The sequence below is a fragment of the Pinus tabuliformis genome, chromosome J, assembly GCF_031772625.1.
Source record: "Pinus tabuliformis cultivar Carrire ecotype Pingquan chromosome J, CPIR1, whole genome shotgun sequence".
NCBI classification, from domain to species: Eukaryota; Viridiplantae; Streptophyta; class Pinopsida; order Pinales; family Pinaceae; genus Pinus; species Pinus tabuliformis.
In genome coordinates, this window is record NC_142295.1 from 603,715,154 (window position 1) to 603,740,995 (window position 25,842).

The following is a 25,842-nucleotide window of genomic DNA, read 5'->3' on the forward strand; positions in this document are numbered from 1 at the left end:
ACCAAGACCAAGATTGCTACTAAAATACCAAATCCAACCCTCCTCCAAGTCACCTCCAAGAGTCGAAGTCAACACAGATCAAACCTAGCATTCTGGTCAACTTCCTGAAAGTTTGAACTTGCAGTAGCACAAAAATTTCGGCTTATTCACAGAATTTTGTCCTCACATGTGCAAGCTGTCCACATTAGAAATTTGGTCAACAAAAAGAGATATGCTTCTTATCTTTAACTTGATTTTCTCTCTCCTTTGACTTCTGATCCTTATTCTCCTTCGCATGGTTCAAATGTATTTCTTGTTGTGTGATCTGATAATCTCCAAAATGAGTCAAACTGCCTTTTATATATAGTTGTCTTGGAGGGTCGAATGGGTGCCACTCTGGAGGGCCAGGCCGACTTGTTCCAAGGAGGGCTGACTTGACATTTTGTGGACTAATGACTCAACATAAAAATCATTTTTCTTTTTCTTATAAATGTCCAAATGGGACATGACTCAAATACATTTTTCTTTGACTCATAATAAATTCTTTTCTCTGTTTCACACTATCAGCATGAAGTACATGCTTTGACCAAAATAAATAATGAATATAATAAATATATCAATGATAAATTTATATTACATTATGAAGACCGACTCTAGTTACAACTTCAACATTCCCTCATAACTAGGGAGGTATTCATAATGACTCAACATGATATTCTCAAGTTGAAATATTCATATAAGAAAGGATTTGGATTGATAAGCATAAATGATGATTACATCATCATAACCAGCATTGTCAAACTACCAAGGCCTTGACAAGTAGGCTCTATCTCTCCACTAGATCAGAGTAAAATGTTGGGAGGCATTAATAGGACACTACATCGCCTCTCTCAGGCACATACCCAACCCAGGTGTTAACAAAGTTATGTCCTCACAGGAACATTTCCTAATCCATTGTCACAATACTTGACACAAGGAAATGTCGGTCCTCAAGACCATTCTTATATTAGATCAATGTATTTGACTCCTACCACTGTTAGTCTTGGTCACAACGCAGATCTCAAGAATGTCAGTCCCTGATGCTTATCCAATCCACCATTCTCACTACCCGTGTTCATGAACTAGACTTACGACGGTTAGCCTTGGCCATAGTACATGACATATGGAGAACATGGTGTCCATCCTCACTTCCTCTCAACCGGGGAGGAGATCCTCCCTCCCTCTCAACTAGGGGGAGATATCCACAAGGCCAATATTGTGTAAAAATACTCAAACTTTCCCTTAGGAAGGGATATCATCAATGTAATGACTACTTGTTCATTCGTGGAGATCCATTGTAGCTTTACGGCTCCATTGTGCATCATGTTACGAATCATAATGTGCTTCGACCTTCCTTAATTTTTGACAATCTTCAAGTAACTTTGATCGGTACAAGATATCATAATCGAATCCAGCATGTCATCAGATAGACCATCGAACATTTTACAAAGCTGAACTACTTCACAACTGATTGTACCAATTGCCACATCTTCTGTCTATGCAGTGCACATAATTATGCTTCATATTCTTCTAGGAAACCATACCAGTTCTCAATCATTAGTAGTGTCTCTCCTCATCATCAACACTTCCAATGCAATCAATGGAATCTCAAGTCCCAAGTTAGAAGATCATTCATGTCAACTTCTGCTTCCAGCTCCCTCTGAAGTCAATATCACTTCCTTTGGCTCATGAATCCTTCTTTCTCAAAGTATGAGGTCTTCTTTAATCATGAGGCTTGTTCAAAATCTGGAGTAACTCTCTTAACTGAGGCAATCATCTTAATACTATCTTGTCCCTCTTACTGGAAGAACCTTTTCAAGTCTTGCTTTCATGTTGCTAGGTGACTTCTTTAACGCATACTTCAAACTACTTTCTCCTTCTTCATTTATGTCTTCTAGGAAAGTCTTCATACTTTGCTACATTCTTTCATCAGTTGTCAAAGCTTAGGCAATTATTGACCGAAAATATTTATTAGAAGACTGTGAAAGAACAAATATAAATAGACAAAGTACCTCCCTCTTAATCTTGGACCTTTTTATCAACCTTGCCCTTACGTCAGCGTGATGCCATTTCTGGCATTATCAAGAGCTAGGGTTTCCTCTTACAGTGGAAATGATTAGTTCTAGGGTTTTCTAATTCAAACCTTTGCTAAGGTTTTCAGACCCTAGATGTCACAATAGGACCTGCCATACTTCAAATTTGCATATTCTACAAATTGTGCTAGCTGCAAACCTTAGAGATGTCATTGATAAGGCTTCTATATGTGAGATGGAGTTCACTTCATTCCTTGACTTCAGAAACTTAGGCTTTATATGCAAGGAAAGACATTGAATTTTAACATATCAACAATCTCTAATATATCTACAGACCTATTTTATAATACAATACTATCTTTCAAGAGAGCACTATATCATTAGCGTAGCATTATATGCATTACAATTGTCATTTGCAAAAATTATATGTACCTCTTTTAACCAACCTTGTCCATCCTCGCAGTCTATCTATCACAGGGATCTTGTCCAAATATTATTTGACTTTATATCATCTTCCTTCAACATAGGTTCCTCAAACCTTCAACCATATGATCCACAGAGATTTCTTTGAGTTGCTTTAAAGAGATATGCTCATAACAGACTTGGACTTCTCATCATGGTATCTTAAGTCAATTTTTCAATTTGGTCCATAAGAATTCTTTTCAATTTGTCCATAAGAGGTCTTGTAACTATGGTCTTCGCACATCAACCTTAACTATGCTTTTTTTGCAGACTTTGTACTTCAAGTCCGCCACAACCACATCCATCAAGACATTCTTCGCTGGGATTTGGTCTAAGCTAACAACCAAATCTTTGATGAGCCCGATACATCTTACACGGCTGGAATCAAATGAATACAAATCATGATATTTTCTTGTAATGTCTAACCCCAGTTTCTCCATGATCGCCTTTGGCATCAAATTGTGCGAAGCACCTGAATCGAACATAGCATTGTGGAAAACATATTCATGCAATCTCAAACTGATATAAAAGGGAGGAACATCACTATCAGGGGACTCACCATCCAATGCTGGCCCGAATATCAATTTTGGCTGATCATCTTCAACGTTCACCGTGTCAAACATGGGATCGAAATTCAGAATTTTAAAGACTTGACCTCGGTAGCTGCTGTTTTTCATGATTTCAGTCAAAGGAATAGATACTTTTAATTTGGAAATTTCATTTTCCAAACTAAATGCTGAAACTTTGTCGACTTCTTTGACCGGAACTTCTCTCCTATCTTTGATTATATTTGCCTGATTTATCCTTTCTGCTGCTGATATCTTGCTAGTTGTGGGATCAATTGTCTCCTTTCCTTTCTTCTGTGGTATCGGTGAATCCGTCTTTGGTGCTGTAGCTTCTTTTCTTTTCTGAATCGGATTGATAGGCACATCTCGGTTTCTCAATGAATACTGCTTCTGTTGAGTGGACAAGGCATTCAAATATCCTCTTTGGTAATCATCTAAATCTGCATCATTAGCTAAGATAAAATTTTCATCTTGTTGGGCACCTGAACTTTCTCCATACTCTTCTTCTTCAGTGATGTAAATGGGCAGATCATCAGGAGTAAAGAAGTGATTTTGGTCCCCTACTACATCAGCATCTTCATCTGAATCTTGACTCACAAAATTCTGCAAAAGAGGAGTCTTGATCAGTAGCTGGGATGCCGACTCTTGTACTCTTTGTTCACGCTGCTTAATTCTGAACTGAGGTTGTTGCTGGCCACGGTAATTTGGATTACGAATCTGCGGTTTTGATTTGTCAAGGTTCATTCTTTTGAACATTTTTTCCATCTCACGAAGCCAAGGCGGTTCTGATGTAGATTCTTCCTTTATAGTCACTCTTTTCTCTGCCTTCAACCGTGCTCTCTTGTCATTCAGATTCGCCTCAACATTAACAACAATCTTTTGCATATCTTCTAAAGTAGGCGGATCTCTATCCCGTAATGAATAAGCCATCTCCGGATCAAAACCATCCGGGAATTTGAGAAGAGCTGATTTTCTAGATGGTCTTAAATCATCCGGAATAGCATTATAAACTGTATTGAACCTGATAATGTAGTCTTGGACAGACTCACCATGATTGCGTTTGATATTATTGTACTCGGCATTGATCTGAAGCGGATCCTTTCTGAGTTCCCAACGATCTAGAAACTGTTTCTGAAGTTCAGCCAACGTAGGTATACTTCTGGCTCCCAAGCCTCTGAACCATTTTCTTACCTCTCCTCCGAATGTTTGCACAAACAATCGCATAGTTACATCCTCTTCATCAATCTCATATAAATCACAAAAATTTGCCATTTTGTCTATGTGCTGCTGAGCGGACACACTTTGAGGAGTGCCATCAAATAAAGGAATCTTACTCTGATAATCCGCGGGCATATCATGCAAATCTTGAGGAAGAGCGAGAGGAGCAAACCGAGCAGCCATTGCTCTAGGCGGATTTGGTCTGGGAGTATTCAGTGGAGTAGATGTAACCGACGTATGAGGAGTATGAGGAGGTGTATGTGGAGGAGAAGCGACGTGAGATGAGGAAGGAGAATTCTTTGCGGACTGTTGATATGTGATTATAGGTTGCAGGGGAATAGTGGGAATGAAAGGCGGTTCGGTGGGATTTTTCGAAGCGGAAGCCGTGACAGCAGATCCAATATTTGCAGATGCAACTTCTAAGAAATCAACAAGATTTGCAGCCTGAATGTCACTCTGAAGGTGCCTCAAGATAAAATTTTCATTTTTCAATTAATTTATTATGTTTTTCAACTTTAAGAGCTGCAGCAAAGTCAGGATTTGGAACGAGAGAATCAAGTGCACTTTCGGATTGAGTTTTAAACAACAACAATTCAAATTTCTCGTCAAAGTCAAGTTCTTCAAGATACTCAAAAATTGCAGGACATGAATGAGATTTAACCAAGGGAGTCGCCGAGCTTTCTTGACGGAGGATTTTTCGAATCAAGTTTGGATTTTCGTAAATAGGAGGTGGATCTAGATCAGGATTTAATCTCGTGTATCTTCTAGAAGCCAGTGTGGAATTGTTCGGAACAATCAAAGGGACACAATAAATTTCAGCCTATCAATTTGCTAGACTCAACCATCCAAGGTCTAGAACAAATAAGTGTACTGGGGTAAATTACAAATGAAGTGCTACATTCACAAGCTCACCGGAGATCGACTGAAGCAGCGTTTATCTACTTTCGCTTATGCATAACAAAAGTGTTTCGAAGGCTACCTGGCATAACTTCAGACTCCGTCTAAGACTCATGAAACAAACACGTCAACCAGCAAACAACAACAATTTTTTCCCAGTATGGTCGCCACTATGTTAGCGTTCGAATTTGCCTCAGGCTGAGGAAAGCAAAACTCGAGGCAACATCAAACCAAGCTCAGCCTCGTAGCTAGCCCTACGAGGACAGGAGAGGGCTCTCTCCGGTCAATCTCGGCAAAAGGTAATCAAAGAGGCTCGAGATGACTGAATTGATGACTAATTTTAGGCTAGATATGAAGTACAAGGACTATGAAATTTATTTTTTAAGGTTTTGTTGAATTCAAGGGAAAGGCAATTCTGGGTGCGGGGATGAGGCACAGCTTTTGCAGAGGTCTACTTGGGGCAAGATAGGCGATTGTTTTGATGCCTTTAAAGTGATTGAATGAATAGACCTGACAGGTGAGGAGCTAAGGAGAGCAAGGAAGTCTCAAGGATTCTCCTTAAACTGAAGAAAACATGGAAAATTAAACAAACTTAAAGGCAAAGCATAGCAAATTTATGGATTCTACCTTAACACTTCATTTGTTTAATTGCAGAAGATTAATTAAGGAAAGTGGTACACATACACAACTTACAAGTACTGAGAGAAACACACCATCAACACATAAGGCCACATGAATCCCAAATAGTGCTGCAAAACCCTGGTCTATCCTTTGCCAAAATTGCAGATAAAATATGTACAATAGTGTATCAAGCTATTCCCAAGAGTCCAACCCTGAAAATGACTAAGAAAATACATAATATAGGCAAGCTAACACATTCCATTGCCTCTAGGGGTCGAGCTCATCATCCCAGGAGTTGTTTCAATCAATTCTAAACAAAGCACTACAATCTAGGCAGTCAAAACAACTTGCCTCTATAAGCTAGGAAACCAATTCATTCATTAAATTTTTGCTATTTTATGAATGAATCATCTAGAATAAGTAAATAAATGTCAAGTCAACATAAAGTTCCATTAATTACATCAAGGAGGGTGAAAAATCCCATCACAAGTCAAAACTGGTCAAACTGGCTTCGTTTCCTGAGCTGAAGATGAAAACTTTGCAAAAAATCCTGATGCGTAGCGCGCCCGAGCCCTATGCGTAGCGCGCCTTTCCACCTGCATTTGGGGCACTTCCCGGCATCCAAATTGAGCTTAGGTTGGCTTGTTGGAAAGCCCTGGATGTCTACTTTCCAACCCAAGTGGAATTTTCCAATTTGATGTCCATTTGCCCCTCCAAAAGTGCATTCTCCCAAGGCTGCTTCCTGTGTGTCAGGGGCAGTGAGGTCATTTTTTGCATGTTTTTTGACCTTTTGGGGACCCAAACCTTGATGAAATGCCTTGGCAATAGCTGAGCAGGTGTATTTCATCATGAAAAATTCAGAAATGCAAACCTTTCGTGATTTGGACCTCCCAATCTTATGGGTAGCACGCGGCGCGCTACGCGTTGAGCCCAAAAACCTGTTTTTTACACAAAAAATTCAAAATTGACAAAATTTTCCCCAAACTTGTTGAAATTTGGGCTGGGGGTCCCCAATCAAGTACTATGCTCAGTCAAAGAGGCTTCGGCCAAAATCCGAAGACGATCAAGCTCCTTTTGTCTTTTTTGCTTCTTGACCATTTTCCTCAATTTTGCCTTAAGACTCCTAATTCGCGCCTTGCAAACCAGGTTCCGGACCTTGTAATGCATAACCATGTGTTTCAATAATGCATGGTCTCTATTGGCCCTTTTCAGCCGTTCCTCCAAGTAGATGTTGACCCTCTCGAGATTAGCCTCTCGATCCTCATTTACCTGTTGCTCTAGAGAGGTGAACTCAATTTCTCTATGTTGGGCAGCTTGACGATTCTCACGGATGTTCTGTAGCTCTATGATCATGTGTTGGTCCTCAAGCTGTTTATTCTGCTGCTCTAGATACCTGATATATTGGGTCTTCTCTGATTCTGAAGCTGTCTCATCATGAATAGTAACAAAACCGGATGGCTCACCTGAAGGCCCCTCCTCATGCTTGGGCTTCTTGCCCTTATCCTGTACCTGCGGTGCTGCTGTCGAAAGCGAGGCCCCTTCCACACGAGGTGGAGATAACACTCGCTGTGCCGATGAAGTCAACGAGACCCCTTCCACCCCGGGTGGAGATAGTACTCGTCGTGTAGATGCAAATAATGCCCTGTGACCTCGCTGATATGTCACATATGGAGGAGCACTTATATGCTCAGTCTCGGGAATGTCTGGCTGGTGTGAAGGTCCTCCCTCATCATGAACTATCTCGGGAGGTGGCTGTAATGGTGCAAAGTAATCACGAGAGATGAAATCTTGCCAAGTAATGCCCTGCTGTGCCAACTGATGCATCACTACAATTTTGATCAATGCATAATGATAGATGCTCTTATGCTGATGTGCTGGGCTCTTCCTTTGTACTAAAGGCACCATCCTCTCTATGTTGCGAGACATGAAAAATGGAATGTTCATCATACGTACCCTAGTAAAATGCATCAACAAACGGACATGGTACGCATAGAGACGTGAGAATCTGCCCTCGCAACTGAAATATCGAATGATGAGTTTCATCAATGGTGCATACTCATCCCTTTCATCAATGGTGCATACTCATCCCTTAGGAATCTGAAAGGAAAAACTGCAGTCAAGTGTCTTCTATACCCGGGCTTGATATATGGCTCATAGTGAAATCTGTCTAACTGCTGGCGTTTACTCCATTCCTCCCCTACATTTGGTATCCCAGTGACCTGAGCAAAAATCTCGGGTGACGAGGTGAAATTCACTCCGGCAAGGTTTACATGACCATCCTGCAAATGTAGAACAAATAAACGGACTAGTTCCCGATGATGCTGGATTTGTGAGATCCGCTCACAGTATTCAAAATATGATTGATACCGAAAACAGTCCATTGCACGTGGACAAGCTTGCAATTGAGCCAAAGAAGTAAGCTCCTCCCTGACATGCCGACCACCTTTGCCACCTTTGTGATACCTCTTTGGCACACTTACCTCTGGTGTAGAATCACTATCATAATCCTGCTCATAAGCTAACTCGGTCTCTGACATGTTCTTTAAAAACAAGGTAGCTCGAATATATATATGCTGATATACAACTGTGTGCAAAATTGACTGTAGACTTTTTCTTTTTCTCAAAATGCTATGACCAAGGGGACACAAATATACAAGGGAATTGTTAGGAAAGGGGAAACATTAGGGAAATGGGGACAATGGAAATAAAACAAGGAATTTAGGGAAGGGAAGGGGCATGGAAATCTTGAAGTTTTAGGGTTTGGGATGAGGTAGGGTAGGGAAAATATGTTTGTAGTAGAAGGGAGGGGTTAGGATTTGAGAGAGGATAGTGTAGGGTTTTATGAGGAATTATTTGGGAAAATATTGGTGAATATAGGGGGTGGGAAACAAAGGAAATAGAAAAACCTTGGTACCATTTATTTTTGAAAACCCTACAGCAATCTTGGCATTTAAATCTTTACAACAAACTAATGGACAAGGAGGGTTTTTACACTTGGTTTTTCATGGCAAATATAGCATAATTTCTTTACATAAACCTTTCAAAACCAAGAATGAGCCGTGGATAAAAGCCTACCTGTGATTTGATGCGTGAGAAGAGGTGTTTGAGTGTGTTTCGGGCAAAGTCTGGGCATAAACTCCAATGCGCCGCGCGCCTCACCCAACGCGCCGCGCGCTCCTGATGCGCCTCACCCGTGTAAAATAACACTGAAATTTGTCGCCTGATGCGCCGCGCGCCACTGGTGCGTCGCGCGCCCAACCTGATGCGTAGCGCGCCCTGGAAACGGCCCAATTTGCTCACAAACTCACAAAATCGCCTTAGAACAATGCTCTTTGCTCTTGGAATGTGGAATGGGTTGCAAATGAGGAGAAATATCTTCATATAGACTCCTTGTTGATTTTTGCTTAACCCAAAACCCATTTTCTTATGTTTGGTTGTTGACACTTTTTCAAAATTAATAGGCTTTGACCTTTTTGGTTTCCCCTTTAAAATTGGTTGAAATAATGATTTTCTCTGATAATTTTTTGCAGGGATAGCTCTGATATGCTCTGGCAAAGGAGACCAAGGCTGCACTTGAACGATTGAAGAACTGAAAATTTTGACAATTTTTACAAAAAAGAGATGGCGACTTATCTTCAAAACAGAGTTTTGAAGAGAAGTCCTAATTCAGCTGTACAATGATGAAAATTATTGAAGTGATGATCTATCAAAAACATCCCTCTGGCCTGCTAGTCTTCTAAGACTTTTCAAGACAAAATTGACTCAACCCTAGACCTAAGACCTCAAAATTTAAAACATGATTGTAAAAGACCTTTGAAGACTTATTTTAATAAACAGGCCTGAACCAGCAGTGCCAAGCATGAGGGGAATGAATGACACAAACCGCTCCATCAGAGTTATGGCAGGCCTAACGAAATGCAACTGATCAAAAACTGATGGGACACATAATCATGAAATGCAAAAGAGCTTTGATCTCTGACGGAGGGATAACTAGACCGACTCTAACACCCCTCATGCAGCAGGTTCACAGGTTTGGAACAACCCGGGGAGTTTGAGAATCATGATCAAGGAATCTCATGTGTATAGGTGGAAGAAAGCCCTCTATGGCTTGAAGGAAAACACCTCGGGCATAGTATGAGAGGATTGATAGCTATCTAATGTAGTTGAGATTCACTAGGAGTGAAACCGATCCAAACCATTACTCGAAGGTTGTGGATGATAAACCTCTCGTACCGGCACCTATGTCTGACAAGTGCAGATCCTCTCATTTATAGGAGACAGAGGGAGTTGGATTCTGAATGTGGGAAGATAAGCTGCAAGCTTGTGACTGGCTCGAGGATCTTAACTTTCAGAAGTTATATGGTAATGATGTCGGACCAGATTTGGGAAATGCCTCTGAGTTTCATAAACTCATTCGCGTTGAGGTTCTTGGAGAACCTCCGTCCAGACATCTGTGTTATAGTTAGCATGGTGAGCTCATATTTGGTTGAGCCTCACTAGATTGGTGCCAAGAATCTTCTAAGATATCATCAGGGCACAATCTCTCATGAATTGAGATACACTGCCGGAAATATGAAACCACATGATTATTCGAATGATGAGTGGGCAGGCAGTATGGAGGATCACTAGAGCACTTCTCAGTGTTGTTTCTCTTTGGAATCTGCCTCGATATCCTGGATGAGCAGGAAGCAGAAGTCGATGACTCTGAGCACCACCAAGGCAGAATACATTGCTGATAGTATGCCCTTCTGTGAGGCAGTCTGGTTGCTGAAGCTCTTCAGTGAGCTGTTTGTACACATGATGAATACCACTGTGATTCTCTTTGACAACTAGAGATGGGACTCAATCATTGAGGAATCCCGTATTTGACAATTGCTCCAACAGATAGACATCAAATACTACCTTATCTGGGATATGGTAAGTCGATGATCAAGGAGGCTCCATCGCACTGAGATGATGTACAGGACAGAGCCCTGAGGAAAGATCAAATTTTTGATTTTCCCGAACGACTTGGAGTCGTCGAGAGACCTTTGTAAAATGGTCCTGCAGGTTGCATACATTGAGCTCTGGGAGCTTTGGGGGGCTTGCAGTTCTATTGGAGCAACATACGACCACAGGGTGACTCACCCTCCCCTGGTGGTGCGCACTGAAACAAGATGATTCACTCTCTTGTGGGACAAGATGATTCGCTCTCTTGTGGGACAAGATGATTTGCTCTCTTGTGTAGCAGGATGATTAGTTCTCCTGTGAGGCCTGGATTGATGTGTTCTCCATGGCGATTGTAGTAGGATTGATGTGTTCTCCTGTGAGGCCTGGATTGATGTGTTCTCCATGGCAGCATGGATTGATGTGTTCTCCATGGCGATTGTAGCAGGATTGATATGTTCTCCTGTGAGAACAGGATTGATTAAGTTCTCCTGTCGAGGCATCCTACCCATGCAGTTTGGGACTCATGGGAAGTACCTCTCATCTGATCAATGACCAGGGAAATGAAGTTAGGGACCATAGTAGTACCGATGGACGCATCGTTGTATCTACCGTACTCCCTACGCTAGGATGTACTCCATTGATTTGGGATCAATGATACTGGTCTGGGACCAGTGGTAGGAGTTGTACATACTATGACGCTGACTTCGGGTCGGCTGAGACTGGTCTGGGACCAGTGGTACATACTCCGAGACTGACTTCGTGTCAGTGCAGGACTGGTCTGGGACCAGTGAGAGTCGTACATACTATGATGCTGACTTTGGGTTGGTTGAGATTGGTCTGGGACCAGTGTTACGCACTCTGAGTCTGACTTCGGGTCAGTGGAGAATGGTATGAGACATTCTCGATCAATTCTTCTTCTTCATAGTTCAGCAGAGCTGAGCAGAGTAGAGCTAGCAGAACCAGCAGCGCTGAGCAGAGCTAGCAGAGCCAACAGAGTTGAGCAGAGCAGAGCAGAGCCAGCAGAGCTGAGCAGAGTAGAGCAAAGCCAGCAGAGCTGAGCAGAGCCAACAGAGCTAGGTAGAGTAGTGCAAGGCACTAATGGCAGAGCTAGTACAGTCGTACATATGGATCAGCGGATGGAGTTCTCCCTAGTTGAGAGGGAGTGTTAAAATTGGCAACTAGGGCCAAACTCCATGTGGGTCGGCTTATTTATGGCAGCTGATATTTTTATTGGATCCCTCTCGTCGAGAGGTGTAGGATTGATCCAAAGATCATCCGATTCCGATAAGTATTTATGGAGATATGAATTTATTTTGTTTATATAATTATTATCAAGCCGACCAGCTCTTATGTAGGCTCTAGAAGCCCAGCCGACGTGTCTATTCATCATCCTCATTTTAGTATAAATATAAGAGGATTTGATGTCATTTAGAGACACTCTTTAGGTGATCTCCTCTCCACGTCTGGGTTTCTGGAGAAGGAGAAAACGCTAAGAGTATTTGCTATTGTAACGACCCATCTTTAATTGCACATATTATGTGCCCCTGTATAAAAAATAATAATACTAAAATATAATAATAAAGGAATAAAAATGATAATTATAAAATAGAATAAAGATTTAGTATGGTACCAATAATTAATTAATTAATCTAAAGTTTTAAAGTTATATTAAAGCAAACATAAATAAACTTTATATATTAAAAAAATATATATATATAAATAAAACAAAGTATATATATATATATATAAGGTACATATCAATACAATCAAGTAATATAAAGTATGCCATATAACATAAATAGTATTAATATGTATATGATGATCAAATGTTATATTACCTTCAACCTTATAAATATAAACCATCGCATAAAAGATCTAAGCATAAAGCATTGCAGAACCTTCTGTACGGGAGGATGACTCACAGCTGGAGGAAGCTGTCACCGCGAGAGTAAGCGGTGGAGTCGGTGTACAGGGCGGTCACCGCTTAGCCTAACTATAAAATCACCGAGATATGGCTGAGAAAGAAAAAGAGAAAAACTGAGAGAGGAGAGGAGGAGGAGAACCACGAAATCAGGAGTTTAAACCAGAGGGAGCTTTACATTGATCTGAGGTTCTGGGCAGGGGGGCAGTGAGCTTCGGTGAGAAGCTTACTGGATTGGCTGGGAGGAATTGGTTTCCCGGTAATCGGATCAGAATAACTGGGGCGTCATCAATTACATCGGAGCAGGCAGCAGTTCAGGTAGGTGTTCGAAATTCCTTGCAGTTACTGTAATTCTGTTCTGTTTTGGTTATTACCGTATATACTGTATTTTCTGTTCTGTTTTGGTTTTTACCGTATCTAGATCTGGTTATTTTCGAAGTTCAGTAGATGGTCACTACATATGGTATCAGAGCCCGCCGTTCAAACCCTGCAACCTCACAGGCCCTACGCTGTGTAAATTTTGTGGTTAAATTCTGCTGGGTAACAGTAAGATTCACTTCACACAAAACTCGCGAGAGGGTACTTGGATTTTAGTTTTCAGTGAAGACAATTTCCAATATTTCAATAAAACTATCGTGAACCTGTCTCTCACCATTCCTAGCCGATTTTTTTTTATTAGTTAAGCCTGTTTTTAGTTTTGGTTCGATTCTTCGGTGACTCCATGGCGTTCCTTACGACCAACAGCGAATGGAACAGGGAACATACATTCTGATCAGGAAAAAAATTTAGGGTTTTTCCGAGTATTCAGACGTTCTCGGTGCTTGGGCAGAGGAATAGGTACGAGGTTTTTGTTCTTTTGATTTATCAATCTTCGATTTTGATGCATCCATGGTAGTCTTTACAATTTACAGGGGCGGAATGGGGGTTTGGCCTGCTCTTGCATGTTAAAATTTGGGTTTGTTCACAACTTTTGCCTCGCTGGAGGGAACCTTTACCTTGCGGCAGTTACTGTCGTGAAGCTACAGATAAACCATTTCTGAGTAGGTCTTCGGTCGATGTGAGTAAAGTTTCGAGCTCGCAGCATATGAATTGGCTTGGCACAGTTTGATCCGAGCCCGAACGACGTGCTTTACTGATATTGAACGTATTACGGAGTCCTCTAGGGACAATTTTTTTTTCAGACTTTGAAACGAGGTACGTCAAGTCCGGGAGGTCAACAATACTTTTGTCTTCGGCGAGGAAATCTCCTTATTAAATTGTGAAAATGGAGAGGAAGTTATAAATATCTCAGTCAGAAAGGGAAGAAATGATGTTTCCCAGGATAATTCGCTGAAATCAGGTCTTAGGCGAGAAAATATTTAATCTGTTTATTTCTCAGCGTAATATATGCTCGATGGAGTCCTTTAAACCTGTTAAATCGGCCTCCAGAAAGGCAAATTCTTTAAATTTGGATGGAAATTGGTTTAAATAAAGATCACCTTTAGCATTATCATCAGAAACTGGCTTCAGGCTCGTGAAGTTTTCAAAGATTTGTGCAGATTTTAGTCTCACGGGAAATAGTTTTTAAATTATTTTAAATGGAAGCGGCTTCGTTCCATGGAATGTGCAAATTCTGGGAAGAAAACAACTTCCGGGCACTACGAACTTCTACAACTTCAATAGAAACCCGTTCAAGGGAAATCTTTAGGAAAAATCGGGTTCTATATTTCGACATAGCAATTAGCTCCTAGCAAGAAAACCATAAAATGACTTTGAAAGGAATCAGCTTATGTTCTGGTTATTCTTAGCCGGTTTCCTTTTGCCTTTTAGACGAAGTCAAGCATAATGAGTCATGCCATATGTTGATTACGGAAGTCGGGTACAGATGAGGCAGTTCGCAGTTTCTTTTAATGAAACCAGCTACAAACAGATAATGCTACAATTTTCTGTTAAATTCAGAGAGTTTGTAGAATCTTATAGCAATCGGATTTTCGCAAGGTAGTTTTGGATTCTAAGGAGGAAACCATTTTGAGGTCAGGAGAAGCTGATGGTTTTTTTGCTAAATCCAGCTTCGAATAAGGACATGGTAAATTCTTCTGCGTGTGCTTTGAAGTATCCTTAAGCAAAAATAATGTTTGTAGAAAGGACGGAGGTGCTAAGTGAGGATTCGAATCTCCTAGGGTTTCTTATAGTCCTGCAGAATTTTTTTTTTTGAAAGTTTCACGGTAACTACAGCAGTGTCTCAGTCAGGGATCACTTTCAGGTAATGAAAGTAAAGGAATAGCAGGAGCTGAGAGAGACAGTTGAAACATGCTTATCAGCAATGTTTATGCATCTTCAAAAGGGCAGGGAGATAAATTTATGTACGCTGAGTCAAAAAAATTTTTTTGCATCAGGTGACGTAAAAAAGGCCAGTTTTGAGTTAAGCCAGAGTTTTGATTCGTCTGGGAGGTTTTGATCTGAAGCAGCAATTGAACAAATAGCCGGAGATAAGAAAAAAAAAAAAAAAAAACAAAACAAAACAAAACAAGCCTTATTCTCAGGCTTAATAAATTATGGTCTGAATTCAGGCAAGGCAAATGTTGTATAATTGGAATTTTTAAAGACTGATTAAGCTACTGCAGCGAGGGCTTGGGTTTGGTGAAGCTTTTCATTGCAAACCCTGAAAGTGGTAGTGTCCAAACTCATTGCATTTTTGCAGCGATTTTTGATTTTTGCGTCGATAGTTTTCAGGATTATCCCTTTCAAGCAGGCCGCCAGAAGGGGGCATCCTAAAGTCCAGTGGTTCCAAAACATGCATAGATGTCAATAAGTATCAAAAGATGAGAAGTATGAGATCTTTAGCAATGTTTCAGGTTGGTCTTAGCAGTCAAAATGCAGTACCGTGCAGGAGACCACCACTTCATTCGTTCACGACAGTCTAAATTGATAAAAGTTCAATGCCGTGCATCACTATCCCCTGATGATAAATATTGATAAAAGTTCAACGCCGCGCACCACTATCCCCTGACGATAAATACTATACGAACTTTGTCAGAGTGGGAGGGAGCATCTGATCAATATTCATTGCAGCAATTTTATAATACCTTGGGTATTTAACCAGTTGTAAATTAAGAATCCTAAAATGTGCCTTCAAATAATAAATAAATGTTGCTGCAAGTAATGAATCCATTTGATCATCCTTTTAAATTCACACACTGTTATCTTTGAGACTGGCAATAAGGATTATGATTGCAATCTTATAATGTGATTAGATGCCAGTCAACAATGTGTGCTAACAATTTCAGAATGGTAACATGATTTACCCTCTCGTAGATGCAACTTTTAGACATGATTCCCGAGATGAAAATACCTGTAAATGGTGCATGGATTCAGGATATCCAAAGGTTGGCAACAGTTAATTGTTCACTTTAGCAATATTTAATATTTTTCGTAAACTGAAATTACTTCACAAGAGGACTCAGCTCGCTAGAACTTACTGAATATCAACAAGTCGATTCATAGTTAGTTTCAAAATTTACTTTCGACAGGTGGAAACAGCCAGTCATTATTGGATGAATATGAAAGATTTCCCACAAGCTATGGCAAAAGAGAACATCTATAAATATGATCCAACGTTTCAATCTCAATCATCTTGAGAAAGTGACTGTTAACTCTCAACCAGTGTACTCTGCAATAAGTTATTTGGGTCCGTTAGCTGCCAATGTCATTAAAACAGTCATAGTTTCTGTATTTCAATTTGAACACCATAAAAAGTAAATTTAATGTAACTCAGGAGCATGTGTCTGGCTCTAAGAAAACAATTCCGTGAAACTTAGGAATCCAAAATGCAGTACCCTGCTGTGAAGTCTGCCGCTGAAAGTTGTACTAATTGTGGGCAGACAATTTTGGAGGAATAATACAAGGAATCTGAAAGGCTCCAATACAGGAAAAATGGATTTAGCTGGAAGTCATTTCATGATATGATGGGAGAAGGCACTTGTTGAGGTCAAGTCTGGACCATTGTAGCAAAGGGAAGGTGCAGATATATGAAAATGCTGGACTGTTCATAGAAGAAGAACAATGACTGAAGTGATGAGTAGGGGTTGTGACTTGAGGTTGGAATAGCCTGCAGTTGGCAAAGATTAGGGAAGCTAGACGAATCTGAAATTTTTGGTGCTAATTGCTGCTCTCTTCAACATCTTGTGCTGTTTTGTGAAGCTAAAGGTAGCAGCCGTACTAAAATCAGAAAGAGTGACATCATATTCCCATCATGAAATTGGAATGCATACTAAGAGTTAGAAGAACATCGATATCATACCATGGCATCGGCATACATTGGTTCGTTTGGGCCAAGTTTATAAAGCTCGCCTAAGATACTCTGGCCAATTGGTTGCTGTTAAAGTGCAGAGGTCTGAGATTAAAGAAGCCATTGGATGAGTTTGCTAGAAGAGTATACCAGGAACTCAACTATGTGCAGGAAGCTAAAAATGCAATAAGGGTTAAAAAGCTGTATGGAGACAGGCCAGATGTTCTTGTCCCTGAAATCTTCTGGGATTATACTAGTATGAAAGTTTTGACAATGGATGGATAGATGATGTCAAGCTGAATGAGCAGGAAGCTATACAAGTCAAGGCCTGAAGCTTACAGACATGGTGAACATAGGCATCCAGTGTAGTCTCAGGCAGCTACTTGAACATGGCTATTTTCATGCAGACCCACATCCAGGGAATCTTCTTGCCACAGCCGATGGAAAGCTTGCACTTTTGGATTTTGGAATGATGAGTGAAACCCCTCAACTGGCTAGATTTGCCATCATTGGTCATGTAGTTCACATGGTTAACCGGGACTATGAAGCTATGGCTCGTGATTACTATGCCTTAGATTTTCTATCACCTGATATAGATGTATCACCTATTGTTCCAGCACTAAAGGGCTTCTTTGATAATGCGCTAAATGCAACTGTCAGCGAGCTGAACTTTAAGACTATTGTGGAAATTCTTATGGGGACATCATTTATTATTTTGCTTGAGGTGAATTGCTTTTGCGAAAACTGATAAGTACCTACTCCTCATTCTTTGTACCAGACTCTCTTAAAAATAAGACTCAGTTTTGTATTGTAAGAATCACTGTGATGGCTTCGATAATTTACTTCTATTTTTTTAGACATGATTATTTCTTAGTGTGAACTTACCATTAATTGGAAACCCAGCTCTTGCAATTTAAAAGAATATATGTTGCATATATAAAGGGCATAGAAGTGTGTACTAGACCAAATTGGAGTTTTACGATCTACTGATTAGATGTATTTGAAAATGACTTCTATTCCTTAATCTTAGTGTCATGTGCTGTAAAGTATACACAATGTTTCCTAAATTTTGCACTGTATAAGGTCATACATGCAGTTTTGTGCTTCTGTACTTCAATTCGAAATCCCTGTTTTTAAATAAACTAATCCCAAGTATACCTAAGGTGAAACTGAATGGTCCATTGAGCAAATTTTGACTATCTTGAGGTGGCATGAAGAAATCAGTATATATATATATATATATATAGAGAGAGAGAGAGAAAGAGAGAGAGAGAGAGAGAGAGAGAGAGAGTCTACAGTTCCATGCGAAAGGTCTTGACTCCCTCCCTAGGGATTTAAGATGTAGTATGGGCCATGTCTATATGTTTCATATCTGAAAACTGAGAATAATGAAAGAAGAATGAAGAAATATAACAGATTTCTTCAATATTCACCTGAATATATCTGCTATCTGATATAGCAGAAATACAGAGAGTAATATTATAATGGTTTAACAAAAGAACAGAATTTAGTCACATGAAATCAAGGCAACAATCTATGTCTGGAGAGGTATGATACAAACAACCTGATTATATCATAGATCTCAGTATAAAATACAACTTTGCTGGGAGATATAAGGGAAACTGATCCTCAGCTTAACCTCTCAGGTGTTTCATATAACTTCAAAATGTTCACATGAAATAGAGTATGAAACTTACAAAAAGCAATCATTCACAAAAGAGAACAAACTGTCATATGCTGAATGAGGAATCTTTTGATTAAAGCTTTATGAAAGTAGTGTCTTTGAATACAAATTAGAAACTTTTCTCTCCAAAAATGAACCCATTTCATGAGTTATTCATGAGTTTTTTTACAAAAAGCACATAACAACTAATTGTTGCAAAAAGGCATTTTCTAGGATCTAATATTCAAAAAGAAAATGTCTTCCACGGTCCAATCATAAGCTGTCATCTGTCCTACTTTAGCTGAATAATGAACTCTGTTGTAGTGGTTGAGAAACTTATAGGATAATCGAACTCAGTCTATTTTTGATACGCTGGTACAGTGGGAAACACCATTTGAACTTGACATTGAATGTAAAAGTCATTCATCATTTTATCCACTAATCATGTCCACTCAATTTGCCAGTCATATCTAAGAAATCACTTGAATCTGCCTTGACTTAAGGAACGGATACCTGTAAACATTTGGAGGTAATAATTTTCCTTCCTTATCCCAGCAGGATGGCAATCCCATTGCTTCCAAAATATGAAAGTTTTGCATTAAAAGCATCAACCTCCTTTTGACCAACTTAGATTTATCTTGTACTTGTATAAAATTCCTTTTCATAATTATTTTGTTGGCCTCCATAAACACCAGAGTCCTGTCCTGCACACTTGTTTTTCTGAGTTGTTCTTTACTCCTGGAATTCAGATATTTTACCAGTTTATAGCAATTTGTAGTTTGTCTCCCAAATGAGCCTGAACCTGTCTTAATTGACCGCTCTGTATTCTGTAACAATAGTGCTTCTTCTCCAATCACAAGAATTGATTCCCACTTTTTCAGCAACATTATTACTTATTTCATCTTAAAGTAACTTCTTAGGCTTCAATCAGTGACTGTGTACCTGTTAATTGGTTTCTGAACTAGTCAAATTCTTTTTGCATTTTAGCCTTTATTTCTTGCTCCTTATGGATGATCGCATTTTTATCTACTAAATCATCCTTGAAATCCCTTATCTCATTATTCTTTATAGAAAGCATCTTTCTGAGATTTTCAATTTCTTTGTATTAAATGCTTAGACGTGACAAAGTCTCTGCTAAACTTCTCTGATGGATCCCCTCTGTAGTCGTTGCTTCAGTTGTGATTGTTGCACATATATGCTCACTCTTCTCTTTTACTTAACTTTTGATCCTGTTTTCATATCTGTTTATTTTGGTCGATAATCAGGGATAGCAATTGTTGTTTCTCTTTCTGTACTGTCTCTGGTGTTTGGACATATTCTAGAGCTGATATTTAGAGTTTTCTCCTGAGCACTTGAATATCTGTAACTCTTGGTATAATCAAGGCTTGTATTGAAGAGGAATCATTTGGATTTGCACCCAATTTGATTACAATCTGCTCCAAATTATCTATTCTCCTCTGTTTTGTTTTCGTGGAAATTTTCTCTTGTTTCAGCTGGTTGGTCCTTTGGTTAACATATTTTCTAATTTTAAAGCATTAGTAGCTGTATTAGCTAAGCTTTTGCGTAACATTTCTCCTATTTTACCTGTGAAGATCCATTTGATAAACAAGATGAATATGTTTCAAATCAATAGTCAATTTGGTTGCTTTGTAGTCTTATGTAGTTTTAATAACCTAAGACGTAGGTTTGAAAACTGCCTTTTTTGTGTCCTTTCTCAGAGTCGAGGGCTGAGGGGAAAATCTCACTCTTTGATACCTATCTCTTTACAAGGATGACGATGTTGCTGACATAGCTCAAGTATTCATAAATGAAGTTATTAGATTTCATGGAGTACCTAAGAAGATTATACCCGATAGAGATTCGCGATTCACTTCTAGATTCTGGACTTGCATGCAGACAGCCTTAGGTACTCAGTTAAAATTAAGCACTGCTTACCATCCTGAGACTGATGGGCCGACTGAAAGAGTAAATCAAGTACTTGAAGACATGTTGCGAATATATGTTATGGATCAGCAACTGGGAAAATGCTGAGGACATATGTCAAAGATACCCTAATCTATGTCAATTTTGAAAGAACTTTAAACTATGTTTAGTATATATTTACTTCACTGCAATCAGAGACCCAGAAACATTTTTGAATGATTATAAATAAACGTGAAATTTTGTGACATAATATATGTTTAAATTCTGCTGGTACATGGATACCAAAACGATATATGTGGTTCATTTTATTAAATTATAGTTGTCGAAGGAAAGTTAAGACAGTTAAAGGATTTTACTTCTAATAGAAATTAAGATATTGTAAATCTGTTTTGTTTTTACATGTCAATATGATCAATGGCATAGAAATCAGGAAGTGAATACATTTTAGATAGAAGTCAAAAGACATGCATAGAAAATGGTAAAATATGTTATACTGTAGTATCATATGTGGATAATACATGAGTTATTTTGAATATGCTGATGCACATTTTACGAATACATGAGTGAGTGTATGATTGCAGATTCAAGTATCCAATTACCGGGATGACCACGTGATGACAGAACCTCAGAACAATTAAAGCTCCAAGTGATTCTATGATAGGGTGTTAGCCCTAAGTTCTATTGAGAGGGGTGGAGGTGTTGCCCACCGTTTATCCTCCGAACCCTGGGGTCATGGGAGGACTGTGTGAATCATGCTCCCCTAGACGTGTGATGATGACTGTCGGATGCCTACTGGGAATCAGGTCGGTATAATCGACGCTGCCACCTTAGAGTTTATGAATGGTTAGGTCAGTAAAACTGACGCCATGGCATACTCCAGTAGAGGACGGATAGGATGGGAGCGGAAGAGATTAGGAAGGATAGGATGATTTTAGAATAGCTTGGGAGCTTGGATACGGTAAAATTTATCCATCACAATCATAAACTTAAAACTCTCTAACTTCGGGACGAAGTCTTCTGAAGGGGGAGTGTATGTAACGACCCATCTTTAATTGCACATATTATGTGCCCCTGTATAAAAAATAATAATACTAAAATATAATAATAAAGGAATAAAAATGATAATTATAAAATAGAATAAAGATTTAGTATGGTACCAATAATTAATTAATTAATCTAAAGTTTTAAAGTTATATTAAAGCAAACATAAATAAACTTTATATATTAAAAAAAATATATATATATAAATAAAACAAAGTATATATATATATATATATATATATAAGGTACATATCAATACAATCAAGTAATATAAACTTTAAAGTATGCCATATAACATAAATAGTATTAATATGTATATGATGATCAAATGTTATATTACCTTCAACCTTATAAATATAAACCATCGCATAAAAGATCTAAGCATAAAGCATTGCAGAACCTTCTGTACGGGAGGATGACTCACAGCTGGAGGAAGCTGTCACCGCGAGAGTAAGCGGTGGAGTCGGTGTACAGGGCGGTCACCGCTTAGCCTAACTATAAAATCACCGAGATATGGCTGAGAAAGAAAAAGAGAAAAACTGAGAGAGGAGAGGAGGAGGAGAACCACGAAATCAGGAGTTTAAACCAGAGGGAGCTTTACATTGATCTGAGGTTCTGGGCACGGGGGCAGTGAGCTTCGGTGAGAAGCTTACTGGATTGGCTGGGAGGAATTGGTTTCCCGGTAATCGGATCAGAATAACTGGGGCGTCATCAATTACATCGGAGCAGGCAGCAGTTCAGGTAGGTGTTCGAAATTCCTTGCAGTTACTGTAATTCTGTTCTGTTTTGGTTATTACCGTATATACTGTATTTTCTGTTCTATTTTGGTTATTACCGTATCTAGATCTGGTTATTTTCGAAGTTCAGTAGATGGTCACTACAGCTATGATGCCCTAACTGCAGTAGCATTATGATTTAAATCCAAACACAGCTATGGAAGACTCAGTGCAAGAAGAATCCTACGCATCAGGCAGTGTGTAATCTGGGTAGCCGTAGCATTATAGTGAAACACTGTTATGGTGACAGCTGTAGCAGTTATTATATTGACGCTTTTCGCTGGCCCTTCGCTATTATATATGTTATTTATCAAGGCGGTGTGAGCTGAGTTCAATGCGTCCCCTGACAGTTCGATTCACTCATACAGAAGGAAAATCTGCGTGAGCTGAGCTATGTGGGTCTCTCGACCCTTTGCTTCGGTAACAGAACATGAAAATCGGCGTGAGCGGAGTCGTGTGAGTCCCTCGACCCTTCAGTTCGATAATAGAGCATGAGAATCTTTCTTTCGGGACGTACTCTCTACCTTTCTTGCCCTTGCTCCCTCTCAGCCTTGAGGAAATACAAGTTCTTGGAGTTGGATATTAGCTGCAAGTTCTTTCGAGTTTTTCTCGGGTAAAATTTGTATTTGTATTGATATTTGCGATGCCGAAGGTTCGAACTAATCGCATTAAGTATCCGAACGGATGGGAACTGATCGAGCCCACTCTCAGGGATTTGGAGACTAAGATGCGCGAAGGTGATACGCAGTCATGGTGAACGCAGGTTCAAGGAAGCCGCAGTAATAACATGAAGGAGCAGTAATATAATAGCACGCAGGTTCATGGAAGCCGCAGTAATAACATGAAGCACACAGGTTCATATTAACGTCCTGAGGTGCAGTCGCAGTGAACGCATGGGACGCAGTCATATTCATGATCAAAGGTAAATGCAATCATGGTTATATATACGCTAGGTAGTCATGGTTATGTATACGCTGGGCAGGTAAGGTAAGGAACACGCCGTAATGTAAGGAATATGTTGTATGGAATGTTGTCATATAGAGAGTCATACATATATGCTTCATGATGGAACACAGTCATATATATAACCTGTGTATGGAATACAGTCATATAGACAGTCATATCCTTGATTCACACAGCAAACGGAAAATAATGGGACTGCGTGGAGTATTGCGTGGAACTATAGCCTAGCTGCTTTGCTAGGCTGCAAGCCATAGCAAGAAGCTAAGGCTGATATGTATACAACTCCATAATGAAGCAACAGAAAGATAGCATGATGGGCAGCATTATGAGTGGCATGATGGGCAATATTATGAGCAGCATGATGGGCAACATTATCAGTAGTATGAGCAGCATGATACATGAGCAAGCAGTTAAGGCTGATATCAACAGAGGCAAATTGTTGCAGCATGATGAAGCAACGAGAAGGCAGAGGCAGCAGCATGGTGGGCAGCACTATGAGATCATGTGCATGGGCAGTTCAATGATATAGTAGCATGGGCAGCAGCATGATAATGATGCTCATTAGTTTGAGCAGCATTATGATGGATAAGATCATGGACATGGGCAGCAGCATGGTGCAGTATGCAGTGGTGCAACTAGAGGACCAGATGTAGCACGATGATAGGTATCAGTTGAAGCAAAATGTCTTCAACTGATCTCATTGTTATAGGAGATGATCTATGCTTAGATCTAGACAAGTCAAAGTGTTGACTTCTGTTGTAAATGTACTCTCTCTCTCTTTCTCTGCTGAACTTTGAAGATAAAAGAAGAATTGATCAAGGGTTTCCCCACACATTGTGGGGTTTGTCCCTGGCTCGCGCCATATCTTGTGTCCTCTTGTCTTGGCTTGTCTTCTGCATATTATATTTATGTTCTATCTGCAGTTTATCGTAATGCTAATGTGATTGCTAACTGTGAAAATTTAAATAAATTGCTCTAGCATAGAACATACCTAATCTTAACAAGATTTAAGTGTGCAGAAGTTATCATTCAGAATTTGGGCGTTTGGGGAAGTCCTCAGCTGGACCAACTGACTCTCAGTTTACAGAATCTAAAAGAGCCCACTATCTTTTTAATTTTTGAAGTCATTTTATAGAATATTTTACTTGCAAGGTTTTTCTTGGGCTTGTGCCTCTTTAAAATTTCAAATTTATTTATAAATATTGTGCAAAATTTGTTTAAATCTGGCTAATAGAGAGCTTTGATCTGCAGATCTGCTAGATCTATAGAATATTATTGTAGATTTGTAAATAGAAAATTTCTAATTCATTGGGGTTCTGGGTATTTCATATTTTTGTATATACATGCTTTGGGGTTTTTTGTCTTTTATTTTTGCAGGAAAAAATCAGAAAATTGCAAGTGATGTTTGTGGATTTCGGAGAGAGATCTAAGCCCCGCAGGGCATCTCCATTTTGTTTGCAGGTTGAGGAGAAATTTCAGAAGGATCGTGGGCAATTTTTTTTAGGGCCTTGAGGCCCAGCACTGGCCATCTCTAGCCTCTTTCTCGGCCTCCATCATTCCACCTTCAGGCCTCTCATCTTTGCAGCCTTCTTCACCATATTTTTCTCACTAAATTTTTCCTAAATTTTCCCAAAATATTTAAACAAAGTTTTTCACAAAAAATTTCTGAGTTGAGGATTTTCAGTGATTCGGATAGCATATCTTTAGGTGTCTTCAAGCCCCTAAGGGATAACTGATGCACACTCTCTAACCTTTCCTCATTTCATTTTGAAAGCAAGGTTAATATTGGCATAGATTTGCAATTAGCTGGAGTTTAGCAGCATATTTAATTTACATTTTTACTGTTGTATAATTGCAGAAATAGAAGTTAGCTTCAGTAACTTTTGCAAACAAATTTTTGAAAGTTGTTTTACTGTTGTTCATTAGTTTATTTCTGAGTTTTTAGATCTAATACATCAATAAATCATAAAGAATTAGACTCGGAAAATTTCTAAATTTAGCAACAGATTTAATTTACATTTTTACTGTTGTATAATTGCAAAAATAGAAGTTAGCTTCAATAACTTTTGCAAACAAATTTCTGCAAATTGTTTTACTGTTGTTCAGTAGTTTATTTCTAAGTTTTTTAGATCAAATACATCAACATATCAGAAAGAGTTAAACTCATAAATTTTCTAAATTGTAATTATCAGCTTGTCATTTAAAATTCTCTGTTGTTATACATAGAAATTTCTGAATATTGCATGGTTACAGGATCTTTGTTTTAGAATATATTGTTGGTTTTAACACTTGTTTTAAGAGCAGATTTCTAGACTAATATTTCATTGATGTAATTTGAGTTTAAGCACTTAGTTTAATTTCGGAAATACATTTGTTGTTTTTTACATGCTCATGCGAGTTTTACTTATGCATCTAATGATCTCTGATTGAGTATTTCATACAAATGAATTTTTGAATTTAAAGGTGTTTTATTCCAACATTTTACATTTCAGTTCATTGTGCATCTCAATAATTATTTGGGCAGGTTTTACATTTTGCAACGCT